The sequence below is a fragment of the Manacus vitellinus genome, unplaced genomic scaffold (assembly GCF_001715985.3).
Source record: "Manacus vitellinus isolate BGI_N305 unplaced genomic scaffold, ASM171598v3 scaffold_3_pilon, whole genome shotgun sequence".
NCBI classification, from domain to species: Eukaryota; Metazoa; Chordata; class Aves; order Passeriformes; family Pipridae; genus Manacus; species Manacus vitellinus.
In genome coordinates this window covers 15,628,393-15,641,274 of record NW_021940535.1, presented here as the reverse complement: position 1 = coordinate 15,641,274, position 12,882 = coordinate 15,628,393, and the positions used below count along the sequence as shown (strand labels likewise).

Genomic DNA, 12,882 nt, shown 5'->3' with positions numbered 1-12,882 from the left:
TTGGCTGCTTGGTGATGTGGACTGTTTTCCAAAATGACTTGTTCTCGAGTGCTGTGGAATTTAGTATGATTAATACAAAATTTTGCACATTTCAGTCTACACTGTGTGGTGACAGAGCCACACAAGAGTTATTGCATTCCTATATATAATATTTGATACTTACATAAAAAAGAATTGCCTCATGTGAGCCTTCAGTTAGGGCTTCTCTCATTATGATAAATTTGTGTAAATATTCCCAATATTCTTAACTGCATCCTTTCCCTGCCCCAGCATTTGAATGATATGTGCACATAAACCCACATCTGTTATTAGACAGACATCGAAATAGGGTGATGCAGTCTACTTCTGTTTTCATTTTCTTTTGAAGAGTACTGGACAATAACTCTTTAAAGTAGTATCACCACTTCTTCTGACACCCAAGTCGTCTAGATTGGTACTTTCTAAACTTTTTTGATTGTGCACCCCATCAGTAAAAAATTTCTGAGTGCACAATCCGAATATATGTATATTTATTTATAAATTATGCAAATGAACCATTGTACTAGTATGTTAATATGCACTACAAAACATGAAAATAGAAATTAAAAAAGGAAGAGATAAAGATGAAATAAACAGTACTTTAAAATATTTTTTATGCTATTTACCAATGGTACAAAAACATTTTTGCTCTGAAAAGTTTACTGTTAATAACAGTATTTTTTATTGACATCTATATGACTTAACATGCTTCATAATCTTCATTTAACACTGTGATAGAGGAATTTGAAGGTCTGGTTCTAAGTTCAGTTTATTTCAATACTTGATTTTAACGGATGTCATACGTCAAAAAGATACCTCACAAAGATGCATAGATCCCAGTGGAAAAAGTACATTGTTCCTTGCACTTATTAAACTATAGCCATTTTTTCAATACCATCCACACATTTTGCAAAGTTTTTGCTTAAAATTGGACTAGTAAATGACCACGTCCCCAGATGTCCATCAGTTGTTCTTCAAAACTCATTGGAAGGTGTTGCATATTTATATTTTTAACCCACTGAAACTCTCATTTGGAAGATTTTTGACAGGTTAGAAGATTCTGTTTCTATCCTTTTGAGGTGTATAGATGGAAGAGGTTTTTGTTGGTGGCACATTCACATTGTGTTTGGCAATAAAACCAACTCAAAAGTCGCATAATGAGGGGAACATATCTGAATACCTGTTTTCAAAATGCTCTGTCCAAAGCACAAGTTTCTTTTCCAAAAGAGTTACTTTTTCACTGTTGTTAAAACATCATCTTCACCTTGAGGGGACACACTGAGTGTTTAGTTTTTGGAAATTCCTGCTAGGTAGCAAACTACTCACACCACTTGTCATCACCAAAAAGGTCAGAAAATTTGGAACTCTTGTCTTTTTGTAAAAGAAAAATATGTCAGGTTTGACAGCTCCCTTAAGGGTTTTACCACAAGATACCCAGCGAACCTCTGCGTGGTGCCCGAGATTTTCATGGCCCCTCCCCATCTCGGTACAAGCTGTGGCAAAGCTGCCAAGAAGTCTGGTAAACATGCCACTGTTTGAAGGGCTTGTTTTTATAAAGTTACCACATCAGTGTCATCCTGTAGCACTTAGTGCACTCCTGGCTCCAACTGCCTTGCTGCAATAGTTCACCTATGAGTGATGTAGTGAAGTGTTTCACTGTCTCTGTAGCCTTAGTCTGGAATCCCTGTTTTATTCCAGTCAAAGCAGCCGCTCCATCAGTGGATACGTTTGCGCAGTTTTGCCATAATAAATTGGTTTTTATTCAAGAAACCACTTCCAGTTGAGATCTTCTCCAGTTTATCTTTCCTTTAGTGGCTCACAAAAAAAGTCCTTGTGCATTTCATTATTGACATGCAAATAACTGAAGCTGAGAGAAGTTAGAAACTTCTGTACTGTACTTTCACTCAATTGTATAGTAAACCTCCCACACTGTGTAACTTGTTCTAATACTTGTTTCTTCAAATCTTCAGCATTGTCTTCTGTGCATCTTCCAACAATGTTTACTGACAAAGGAGTGCATTTTAGTTTGTTGCCACATTGTTTTCCCTGTATTATTTTTACTGTGGCAGAAAGAAAAGTTGTTTCCTCAATGGGATGTGGCTTTTTGTGTTTCACAAAAAGAAGCTTCAAAGGAGACATCTAGACATTTATCACTAGCTTTAAAGTCAAGTCTAATTAAAATGGTCCAGCGTATTTCTAAGCAACTGCTTTTAGGGGTTCTTCAAAAGATAAAAAAGAGTAGTCTTACAGTAATTTTGACATTGAGTAAGTGGGAAAAGAGTTTGGAATATCTGCCAGAGGAAAGTAGCATCACATGACAAGTACCTTTCAGTGCTGTTAGAAGGACTTAATAGACCTTTTTACATTTGAACAATAGTTGAATCATTTTTACTTTGAACTCTATACCTGTTGAGGGAAAAAAATGAAAAGCAATTTCAGTAATGTGGGTCATTGAAAGAAGATGTCAGTTAAGAATATTCCGAGAGCTTGCTGTTTGTATAATATTGTTTGAGGGTAAACCAAAGGGAGATTGTGTACGTGTTTTTCTCCCCTGAACTTTCTCTGTGTAAGATGAGGACTTTGGTTTCAGCATCTTCATTTTCTGTGGCAGCAACCAGTATTGGAGATTCTTGAGCTGTGAGTTGTAGACTGTTACCTTGCCGCTTCTCTGTTGTTTTGCCTCCATAGATTTTAAAGCCAAATGTTATGGGTTTTCTCTTTCTGTGACATTGGGCAAAACTGTAATTTCTTTCTCCTGCATAGAATTCAGTTGCGTTTCGTTAGGAAAATGAGGTTTGTAGATGCATCTGTCTTCCCCTCATTCCTGTCACCTGCAAGCCAGCTTTGATCAAATTGTGTGGCAGTTAGAAGTGGAAACAGAGTATTTCTGAAAAAAATTTTGATCAAACAGGCAAGCAAAAACCCACATTGATACTCTTATTAAAAGATAAAAAGGTGGTAGCATAAGTTCAGCTATTTTTGTCAGGATGGAGGGGAGAGACCAAACCACGGGAAATGAAACTTAAGCAGTTTTGTGAACTGGAGGCTTATCATTTCTTAAATCTATTGTGAAATTATTCCTGGAATAAATTTCTCTTGTTAGTACACAGGGATAGGTGTTAATCAGAGTAAATAGGCAATGCTTTTTATGCTGTAAACAATTATAAGCTGTGTAATTAAGTAATCAAAGCTCCTGCAATTGTTTGTGTGCTGCAGAGTGTACACACATGCATGAAATGGAGCTGTTTACACCAAGTGGCGTAGCTACTCCTTTAACTTGCTCTCAGTGTAGGATTTTCCTGCGTTATGTTAATTTTGTTTGAGAAACTCCTATTAATAGGTTTCATTTTGTCTTTCGGAAATTGTGGTAAATGCATTGGTAATAGAGGAAATAAAACTATTCCACAAGTGTGGGCCTTAACAAATGGTTTGATCACGCTGGGTTCACATGTATCCCTATGGGGAGCCCCTATACATTCAATAGTACTCTGCGTGAGCGCGGGGGTCCATCTGTATCCAGCCCGTTACCTTAGCCTGCAGCTATACCACCTAGAGCTGTGTGCTTATCAGAGCTAATAATGCAAGTAATGACAGCCTGTCCAGCACGTGTCCCAGAGCTGTCCAGGGAAAAGAAACCCCAAGGGTTAAATAAATGAATAAATAAATAAATAGGAAGGTTTTGTTAACTCAAAAAGTGGTCCTGCCGTCCTAGTGCACGGTTGAGTGGGTGACCCGTTGTTATGCTTGGTTGTTAGCCTACTAGAGTGGTTTAAGGATGAAGAAAACATGAAAATATGTCCATCTGATCATTTTTAAGAACAATTCAGTATTGTGTCTGGTCATATTTTACTTAGATTATACTTAGATTAATTTTATTTAGATTATTTAAATTTACTTAGACTTTTTTTTCAGATTGTTCCAATATAGTTCTTGTGTGTGCTGTGTGTTTCTTAAGAATTTTGTACCTCTCTGTCTCAGAATAATTTTTGTGTGTTTTAAGACTTTCAAACACTTTTTCAGTGAAAATGGATATATTAGTAATTTTATTAAATTGGTTAGACAATGCTTTCTGGGAAACATTAGTCAGTGTTAAAGGACCATTATGTAAATTGCTTTGTTGTGTTCGTATCCATACATTGTATGTGTGTGAAATCATGGGCTGCTATATGAGTTACAAAAATAAAAACCAAGCAAACAAGAAAACACAACAACATTGTCATACATGGTCTTTTCACTGTATTTTTTACAAACTGTAGCATGAGTTTGCCAGAAATAATATTATATCCATATATTTCTGTATCAGCATGTCCTTCACATTTCAAACCTATGTAACTTAAAGGAACATTTATTAGCTAATGCCTTGTCCATTGATTTTATGAAATAATTTCTTAAGTTTTTTTTCTGTGGAATTATCAAGTTTTTTGCTTTGATTTCCAGTTGTAAAATGTAGATACGACTAAGAGCAAAATCATAGCACATTTCAGGAACCTGGAGTTAGCATTTTTCATCAGAACTGTTCTCTTTAGCATATCAAAACTTCTATATTTTCATCTAGCTGTGCTTTACTTTCCATTACTCCTCAAACAAGGGACACTCACAAAAAAACCTGCAAGAGCTTTGGTTGGTCTTGATCATATCTACAGAAAAGCTTGTCTGGTTTCTTGAGAGCACTTACTCTGCTGTTCAAAGTTACAAATTCTGAAACTGAACTTGATGGTTTAAGGTAGAGAAGAACTGTTAGGAACAGAAATATACAAACTTGAAGGACTGTTAACTTAGTTTAATTAAATCAAACTTAGTTTGATTTAATTTTGGGTTACTTGGTTTGGAAAATAGAAACAGCTAACTGGCTTTGACATGCTGTGGGTTCAGACCGAAGAAGTCCTGAATTGAGAAGTTACTGAGTCACTGAGTCAGTCATGAAATGAATTCTGTATTATATTTCTTGTATATGTTTTGTGTATTTGTTGCATTGTAAAGCATTTTTGCCCACCTTCCAAAACCTCACAACATTTTTTGCTGGGAGAAGAACAAACTTGCTCTAGAGACAAAGAGTTTTAGTTCTGAACTTTTTTCTTCTGAATTTTGTTGTCTGTAACTGATACATCATCTGGATTTGGGCCTTTAAAGATCACCAAGAGGTAGTGCAGATTTCTTCTGTAACTGAGACTCATTTGTAAGGTTCAAGGATTCAAGTAGGAACTTGAACTACACACTTTTCAGGGGGAATGCAGGGATAGATAGTCCAAATCAGCCTGGTTCTGCCATTAGAAAGATGGTGAAGTAAATGTAGCCATTTATTATTTGAAGCATATTGTGGGAGACATCCCTTTGACCAAGATGACAAGTTGTTCTGTTCTTTAAAAAAAATTCATTAATTAAAAATAATTGTTATGAGGGAGACACAAGGAAGATATTTCCATCTCCTTCAGTGGATTAAACTATTATGATGGTTCCGTTGTCTGTGGGAGCTGTGTAATTAAAGCAACTGGAGTCACATTGCTGAAAAAAACCTGTGATACTTTGCAAGGCTTTAAAAAATGGTTTGGAAAGTATGGCTGGAAAAGGACATTTCCAAGCAACCACCCTCCTCCCATTCTCCAGATTTCCCATTAGCCCTCTCCTCCTCGGGGCTCATGTTGATACTTAGTGAAGATGATGGGATGCAACACTACTGCAGGCTTCTCTACAGTTGAGCATGACCAGTGTCAACCAGAGTTTTGATAATGTGCAGTTACTCAACAGTCCTGTCTCTGACATTATCTCTGTCCCCCTAGGGACCACCTGCTCTAGACCATGACCCTTACACCTGACATATCAAGGTCCATAAAACCAAAGAAATTTCTGATTGAACTACATGTGATACTGCACATTTAAATGCCCAAGCATACCTTTAGATACTCCTTCTTCTTAAAAAAAATCTTTTTATATATACTTTCTTATCAGAAATGCAGATAATGAAATGTGTGGAATACTTAGCAATTTTTAGTTGATATCGCTCACTTTCTTTTGTATTGCAGGCCAAGTTCTGTTAATTGATTCAAACCCTTGCTGAATGCTAGGGGAGAATTAACCTGTTGGTACCTACAGTTGTGGTTCTGAGGTTGATGCTGGAAGATGCTAAGACTGATAGTAGTGGGAAATTACATGACAGCTCACATTTAAAAATTTTGATGAGTCTTATTGTCTTGAAGGAAATTAAAGCTAAGATCACCATTTATAACCGAACTTTGCTCATCTGCTTTGCCTTATTGTGAAAATACAGTCCTTACCACTGTTTTTTTTTTAAATTCACGTCACTCCCAGGAGTGTCTGGGAACACAGTGATGATGAAAGAAAAAAGATCAAGTGACTGATAAAAATCAATGTGTTAACATGACAGCTCCTGGTACCTTTTTTTAATTGAGCTGCTGTGACCAGAAATTGTTTACATGTGCTTATGTACATATTATTCAGAGTTTGATGGAAAGCCTGAGAGGTGACACGAGAGCATTTTTATGACCAAAATAACCTTCTCTTATGAGGATGAAAAAATGCTGCATTATTACCTGCAACTTCATTTTCGTGAGGGGAAGGTTAGTATAATTTGAGAGCATAGTTTCAATTCAGCAACAAAACTGCAGGTGGAGAATGGAAAAAAGCTGTTGTCCTCTGTTGCTATATTTATTGTCTGAATGTGGACGTACATTATAGTCATATTGTGTGTGACCCCATGACCGTGTATGAAGCTATTGATATTACATTATGTTGTACATGTTATGCAGTTGTCAGTTAGTGAAATTATTTTGGATGCTTTGATAGTGTACTGCTATATTTAGTAGTGGTAATAAATTGCCTTGTCCTTTTTTTTTCTGGCTAGTCTATCTGGTAAGAGTGAGATGCTGATTTTTTATATGATCTTGTTTGCACACAATAGCATTTATTTTGAAAAAAATATTCAGCACTATATGTTTCCAATGAACATTTACTCTCATCACATTTAACTATGTGAATTGATACAATCTCTAGAGGGATTATGGTATATTGAGCTTTGCCCCAGCAAACTGGATAGAGAGAACAGCTATATGTAAATTACAATTTGAAGAAATGAGATTCTAGATCTCGTGGTCTTTTTTTTTTTCTTTTAAATGATAACAGCATTAAGTAGCCTAGGTTAATTTTGGGGATATTGCAGAAAAGAAATATGAGGGCATATTGTGTTGCTTGGTGATAGAAATTTAAGTGTTCTAACTAGTTTTCAGGACTTTGAAGAATATGTTCAGGGATAGAACTTGCCCTGTTTGATTATTTCTGTCCTTCCCCCCTCCATGTCATTTCAACCCAGCTGATGACAAGAAATGGGTCAGACTTCTAGCTTAACCACTGCAACTTAGTTGTGTAGGGTTTTTTTATTTTTTATTTATTAGGGAATGGAACAGCTTTTACAGGGACAAAGAGAAATGAAATCACTTTCAATGAAAGAAAGAGGCCTCATTATAGCCACCAACAGCAGTTATTGACAGCTACACTTCCTATTAACAAGGAGCATTTAAGAGTTTGGCTGTTGGATCTTTGGACTTGATCTAATTTGCTAGCATTAATTAGTTTCTTTTGAGCACAGACACTTGGTGCTCACAGCTATAGATTTGGAGGACTAATTAGGACAGAAAATTGAACAGAATGGGGTAAGGCATTAACCTTCAACCATTACCAGCTGGGGCTCTGATAAAGACCACAGAGTCCAAATGCTCCTATTCATGCAAAGAGTACTCTAATGAATATCAATTTCAGCCAGGTTGCCATATCCTACAAGCCCTGTCTTAATTTTGATTCTCTTACCTGGTAGAGATTTTTATGTATAGATATTAAAGTGGTATTGATAATTCAGAACTCACAGATGAGAACCTCCAGAGGTTACCTGTGTTTTTTCCAGTCTTTCAATTTCGTTTTCTCAAGTTACAGATTTTATTGGTTTTCAGCTGAGATCCTGAATTTCAAATTGATTTCCCTGTCCAGCATAAATATATTAACATAGCCCAGATTAATTGCACATTCTTAACAAATACTAGTTTAAATAGACAACGACTGCGGGTTTTTGGCTTATTGCAGTACATGGTAGTAATATCCATGACAAGAGCACTCACCAAGCTAACTGCTGAAAGTTGAACAATAGGATTGTTTCCTTTGCAGCTCTTATGATGAGATACAGTTACATTGTGGTTGGTGATCAAGTTTTAGGAGGAAAACTATTCTTTCAGGCTGTGGATTGATAGTGTTTTAACATCTACAGAATGGAGGTACTTAACCTGTATATAAAGAAAGGAAAAAATCAATTGCCTTTGTCCTCTTGTATCATTTCTTGGATTATTGGAAGAGTTTAACTTGAATTAAGAGTCAGGATCATCAGTTGTTTCAACCCTTTAGTCATCTTGCTACTCCCTGACAAACTCCCCATTAAATCTGGATCCTTGATGCTGTCTTCATTTGACTTCTGTACCTGGAAATTCCTTACCCAGTGATGACAAAAGTGTAAAAGACTTTTCTCTGTCATAATTTCTTGAAACTTTTTTTTCAGGAAGGACGCTAAGATTGTTGTGTATGCCTTTTACATGCTCTAATTATTTCCACCTCTCCACTGGTAAACTCTATACTGTTAGGTTGAATAGCTGGTTCTGCCTCTTAGGGTCCTGGTGAGGTCAGATTGACCCAAATGATAAAAACAGAGAAACTCAACCTTGCCTGTACCTCCTGATCTTGGGGTATTTCCTGGTATTTAGATCATTTTTCAGAGAACACTGGGAGATAAGTGTCCATAGGGCAGCAACCAGTGGATAGGGGAGAATGGTCAAGCTCCTCTCCCAACGAGAGTAGCATGGTTGCTGTCACAGCCACTTACTAATATCTTTTCCCAGATGTTATATACAGTATTTACTGATCTCATAGATTTCTTTCCCAGTTGACACATTTTGATTCTTCATGTGTCAGTCATTCTTACTGCCAGCAAGGGAGAGCATGCTTGGGATTCTGTAAGGGGTTTTTTGCATTCATTCAGTTGATGGTGGTGATAACCTACGGGTACTGTGTTGGAGTATTACAGTGAGGTGTTACTGTGGCGTAGGTGGACATGGCAATTCTTTGTTAATCGTGTGACTTACAGTAACTGTTACTTTTAACTGCATGTCCTTAATGATGTATTATGTAGTTGCTTTGCAGTTTTGGATTATAAACCCCTCTTAGATACTACATTCAACAGTTACACAGTTAGCACTTTGTGTAAATAAATCTTAATACTTTTAAGAGGTCATGCTATATTCCCATTGCATGTGTATAAATATTTATGTCATTTATGAATTATGAATATCACCCTGGGGTTACTTTCACACAGAAAATAGGTTATTTTTCAACAGTTGAAGTCAGTATGTGTTTTGTAGGTACCATTAAGTTCAGCAGTGGAAAACAGAACTTAGTTTGGTCAAAAAGTAGCTAGTGTATTCAGAATACAATAAATAGTGAGCTTTCAGGCAGCCTGCAAGCAGTGTATTGACCTTGTATTCAGCATACGGTAACAGGGGAAAGCTTCTGTCCACCACTCTTTAGAGAACACATGAAGTGACAAGTGTATTTGCCAAAGAAAATTGCTTATGCAAATCACAAAAATTGAAATTAAGTATTAATTTCAGTTGAGCTAAATGGGAATCAGAATAGAAGTTGTGGTTTCACCTAATGTGCTTTGATTTTATGAGGCAGTGCATTATGAGAGTTGTAGTTTTGATCTCCCATTTTTTCCTGTAGATTGGAGACTTATACCTGTTGTACATATGTATGTGTGGAATACTACGAGTTAGTGGAGCTAGTCAAAAATAAAGGCAGGAATCACAGGTCTTATTACTCAATAGGGGAACACAAGTTAAATTGAAGTACAGTTTGGCAAATATGCTTTCAACAAAATGTTGTGTTCTAAGTGTTCTTCATGCTTTTTTGTGTTCTGGAAACAATCAGAGTGTGTTTGATGAAATCTCAAAAATTTTTATCCTGTTTAGAGATGAAAATATTTTAAACTTCTTTTTCCATGTGGAACAGTAGTTCTAAAGATTGCTTAGCTTAAATTGAGTGAGCTGTCCCTCTGGCACTTATTCTTTGATGTGGAAGTTAAATGGGTCCTGTGGTGACAACATTGACAATGCACAAGTTCTTTTTTAAAGTAGAAACAATGTTGTCTGTTGCTGAGTAAAACCATGTTATTGTACATTATTTTTCAGGTCCTTTTAATAACAACAACAAAAAAAATCCCCCTCTCTCCCACCTCCAAATTTAGTTTTGTTGCTATTGTAATTGCTTTCCAATTGTCTCTGTGGTGCTACATAGAAAAAGGGTAGAGAGATTTGTGTTGTGAAGAGTGTTCTACTTACAGGTCCGATGCCTAAGAAGGGAGTATAGAGTACAGTAATGAAATGTTATAAAATGTGTACTGTACTGTCATCCCTCTGAATTTTATTTTGAACAGTCCTGCAGAAAAGAGCACCTGGAAAGTGCTGCCTAAGATCAGGATAGATCCCTCTACAGGTAGTGTAATCATATGACAGAAGGCGAGAGGTATTTTGGATGAGGAATCAAGAGCTGCAGAGCTGGTCAGAGGCTGGGAAAGGAGATGGTCAAGGAATGCTAGAGCTTTTCCTAGAGTTTTGGAGGTATGAATGAGGCTTTAAATTATGATCAGGGAACAAGAAAAACAGTTTAACTGTTGTATTCTGGATTTGAGAGGGATACTAGAAAGGATTTGAAAGGAGTCATGTAAAGGATGGAAGGTAATCATTCTGATAGGATAATGAGTAGGAAAGGAATTTACATTAGGAATTTTGAATAAGATAGTGTGGAAGACCAGTGCATGAAAATTTCCCTTGGGTGGAGTGAACAGTCTTCTCTTGGTATCTATCAGCTGTATTGGGAAGAAGTTGAAATAGTTATAGGGAATCTGGGACTTTATGGTATTAAGGGATCTGCCTTCTTATCTTTTTCCTAAAACGAGTTTAAAGAAAGGTTTCTTTAACTCCGTAAGGCTTTTTTTTGGACTTCTAATAGTTAAGTTCAGAATTTCCTTGTATGACTTTTATCACCCATAAAGTCTTGCACTTTATAGGCTTCTTTCTTTCTGTCTGTGATCCTGAATCTCTCAAGGAGGTATCTAATCATTCTTCTTTTTTCCTCTCTTCAATATAAACTAAATATGCCCTTCAAGCCTTCAGATCAGTAACATATTTCAAGGATATTTAAATAGTCCATTTTGAAGCATGAAATCATACAGTCTGCTCATGTGTGTAAATTTATCATTACACTTGCATGCCAGGCTTGATACAGGTCTTGCTTTATTTCTTGGTGACAGAAATATCCCATACTCTTTGCTGTAATGGAATGCTCATGAAGTTGGTGTAGAAAAACACTGTGAAGTTGTGGCTTGAGATGTAATCCCACCTGTGGCTGTAGACTGTCAGACCTTCTAAAAGTCATTTTAGGGAGACACAGCTTATGTTGGCAAAAAGAACTTCCGCATGCTGTGGTTTAATATGTGGGAAATGTACAGAAACTATAATGTGGGAAGACATAGGAGAGAATTGAAAGCAAGACTTCTTGATTCAATCTAGACTGGTCTAACTGTGCTTCAAAAGCATGAACTTCATTTCTGTAAAATGATTATCAAACCTGAGTACCCTAGAAAATGACTGCTGCATTGGAGGGCATATGTTTCAAGCATAAAAGGAATGCAGGGCTGGAAGGGACTTTTAGAAGACATTTTGGTCCATCATCTTCTCTTGGGGTCATATGTAGCATGCCTATGATTGTCCTGTAACCTGATTGATGTTTCAGCTTCTCTAGACAATCTGTTTCAATGCTTAGTTTTATTTTGCCTTTCAAAGAATGCTTTTTGTTTTCTAAATTCTGAGGTTTTTAATGCCTAAACTAACTTTTCTTTGTGTATCAAGCAATTCATGTTCTCAGACATTGGGTAGATTCCTGGTAGTGGTCTGAATAAAAGCAACACTTTAAAAGGAAGAAATAGGATGATCTGATTTATCTTAAACAGGCAAAAGGAAAAAAGAAAAATAGAAACCTTGTTCAGTAGCCATCCTGGAAAACTGTTTCTACCACAGAGTCTCCCTGAAATGGCTTAGGGAAGGTGTTGAACCCTGAGATTCCAGAATTGTTTTCAGAATCATGGAGAATTTAAAACACAAAAACTTAAAAACTTTAATGTTATGATGTAGAGAAGTGACATTAAAATTCACAGGGAGAACTAGTGCTTTCAGGTTGAAGAAAATGGTTTCTAGTAAACAAGAGTGACCGCAGTCTGCAGCTTCAAACTTTGTTGCCCATTACTCTTTCTCCTGCCTTTGGGGTGGTAGTTTTCTACAGTGAATCTGACAGCCCAGTCAAAATGATTCATAAGGCCAATGGTGAAAAGTACTCTTTATTTTTCTCTGGTGTAAATAATCTCTGTCATTCCTTATGTGTCCTGATTTCCTCTTCTTGTTTCTTTGCATGTGTTTTCTGAGTGGTTTTTTTTAGTGTTTCTTCTTAATGCATTAAACTTTCCAGTGTACAGTGTGCTTTCTGTTCATTGTTTAAAAAGCATAACAAAAGTATAGTGTAAATATTGCTAGAAGAAATTGAGCTTCACAATATGGAAAACCAGTGTGTCAGAGGTTTTACTTGGGAATAATTTGTCCATGATACCCATCTTGGGTATGGCTGTAGAATAGAAACATGGAGAAGGTTGATGCCTGTCTTGTGTGTCATCCCATTCCCTACCCCAACAATGCAACTTGCACAAAGTTTGGGTGCACAGGAAATATCCCTTTTGTTTCTTTCCAAATTGCAGAACATCTCAGT

The 12,882-nt window shown here is 36.5% G+C and overlaps 1 protein-coding gene across 1 annotated transcript in view; it reads left to right on the top strand.

Moving 5' to 3' along the window:
- The window catches only part of CMC1 (C-X9-C motif containing 1), a 44,388-nt gene that overhangs the window by 12,579 nt on the left and 18,927 nt on the right, over positions 1-12,882 (top strand). The gene's annotated exons all lie outside the window — the stretch shown is intronic.